Source organism: Rhagoletis zephyria, unplaced genomic scaffold (assembly GCF_001687245.7).
Source record: "Rhagoletis zephyria isolate East Lansing unplaced genomic scaffold, Rhagoletis_zephyria_1.1 Rzeph_scaffold_00518, whole genome shotgun sequence".
Taxonomy (NCBI): domain Eukaryota; kingdom Metazoa; phylum Arthropoda; class Insecta; order Diptera; family Tephritidae; genus Rhagoletis; species Rhagoletis zephyria.
This window is the reverse complement of record NW_016157602.1, coordinates 1-2,578: the sequence shown is the minus strand read 5'-3', so window position 1 is coordinate 2,578 and position 2,578 is coordinate 1.

Sequence of the window (2,578 nt, the reverse complement as noted above, 5' to 3'; positions counted from 1 at the left end):
CTGCCAACACGAAATAAAAATTTCAGATGTACATACATAGGTACATATCTGGCAAATATTAATATTTTGTATAATGTTTCATAGGCAATCAACTGTGCCCTAAGCTTTGAAGCTCTCACAGCAAAAAATCAGTTTCCTGTCTTTTGATTTCCACAGTCAGAAAAAGGTTTAGTTGTATTTACCAAGATTTGGTTTTAGTGACCAAGTGGCAAAGTTGGATATGGCGAAATAAATATCTAGTTCAAGCAAGTCTGCAATTTACTTGAGACTTCTAGTTGGGACAAATGTATATTTCATTATAATTACAAAAGGACTACCTTGAGTGGACAATATTGTTAGTTGAATAAAATCATTGTTGAGGAAATATAAACAATGCTTTGGTTGATACAAGTTTTCAATTAATTTTGTGAACTTGCTGTAGACTTGAATCAGCTAACCGTTTATTATTGGAAAAAAAGTTTCAGTTTGACACAAATNCTGGTTTGCTTTGCCAAAGTTCGACTGGAGCATTATTGATTGTGATTCCGAATGTCAATTGAATTGGGAATTGCAATCTTTTAAATCGAAATGGTGTATCGGTCGGAATCATGGGAATTCTTCACCTTTGAAAGGCCACGTTAAAATCTTTACTTACACTACTTTCTTCATCAATTTCTTTAGTGCGAGTCGCTTGCCGTTGCAAAGTTTTGGCCGATTAATATTCCGCACATGATAATTGGCACACCTATTTTCAATTTCAGTATGTGGGGTCTCCCTGGAAGATCAATCGAGTTCAAAAATTCTGTTGGATCGTCTTTTTCCACAACGGTGTTTATCGACGTATGTGCTATTTCCTCACGTTGAATGCTGGATTGAATAATATTAGTGGTATTCACCAACGTGAGCAAGTGGCCTGGCAGTCTGGTAAAATGGCAGATCAGCTCAAGCAACGACTGTTTTCAATACCACTATTATTTAGTTGATAGACGTCCTTATTCTTCGGAGCAAGAATAGCCCATTCACTGAGCCAATCGAGATTCCTATAATTAATTTTCTTAATAAAGAAACATTCTTTCGATCAGTTCTCCTTTCGATGTTTCTAAGTTACAAAAATTATCAGGCCATAAAATTTGTCTTAATCTCTCATTAACTGGCAGCTTTTCGTTCCCAATGTCCAGTAATTGTCGCGAGAATACCTCGGCTAAAGTGTATGTATGTTCGTCTTGTCGCAATGTTGACTATTTCAGGCAAGCATTTATCTCGTCCGCTAGTGTTAATCGGGGAACTACAGACAATGTTTGCGTAAAATCTCCTGCGGGCAATGTCAATGCATTCCCGAATGGTTGAACGTTTCCACGCAAATCTCACAACAATCGATCAACGACCTCAAGCGATTTTTTATGTGCCATGGTGTACTCATCCCAAACAACGAATCTAAATTTTTTTAATACTTTTTCCATACCGGTTGCCCTGGAAATATTGCATGTGGGAGTTTCGATGATTTATATGTTCAATGGCAGCTCAAGAGCTGAACTGGCAATGCTCCCACCTGGTAACAATTCCGCAGCAATTTCAGACGAAGTGATAGCTAAGGTAATGCAATTTTTTGATCGAACCGTTGCCAGAATCCATCTGATAAGGAATATTTTCCTAGTACCACCTGGCGCATCCTCCCCCAACTCCGCCATTTATCATTTGCATATTCTTCTTCTACTTTGGCTTTGTAACTGCCCTAGCCATTTTGGCCGAGCTCGACAAAGAACGCCAGTCAATTTTTTCTCTGTGCCAACTTGGTCTGTCCATTGCAGCGGGGGCTCCCTATTTCTCTGCTACCACCAGCGGATTGCGAGTTGAATTCTTTCACACCTTGAACTTAGGTGCCTATTGGAACGACATGTCTAAGCAAGCGGAACCGCTACATTTTCATTCCCTGCACTGTACATTTCGTTTTATGTCTCATACAACTCATCGTTCCATCGTCTACGGTAATCCCCGTCGCCCACGCGTAGAAGCCTGTAAATCTTCCGTAAGATCTTTTTGTCGAATACTCCAAGAGACGTCTCATAGAATGTTGTCATTGTCTAAGCTTCTGCGCCATATAACAGCTCGGGCATGATGAGTGACTTATAGAGTGCGGTTTTTTATACGAGAGAGAGTTACTCCCGAACTGCCTACTCAGTCCAAAGTAGCACTTGTTTGCAAGAGTGATTCTGTGTGGGTTTTCTATGCTGATATTTTTATCTGTGATAATGCTGGTTCCCTAGACTGCGGTTATACACGGAAACTTACATCTCCTGTCATAAAAAACAGTCAGCGCATTCGCGAATTGGAACCCAAGTCACTGTTGACAGTTATAAGTTCGGAAATGTGGAGAATTTAGTTTACTAGGTGCTCATTTACACACGGCGATTTGTGTGTAGGCAATTGTTGTTGTCAGCTGTGAACAGCTTTTCAATTTACACAGACGAACGAGAGCACAAAGCGTGTTGCCCGAACACGAGCAACTCGGTGCCCCTCTCCTTTCCTCGTCACGCTCTCTCCNGTGTGTAGGCAATTGTTGTTGTCAGCTGTGAACAGCTTTTCAATTTACACAGACGAA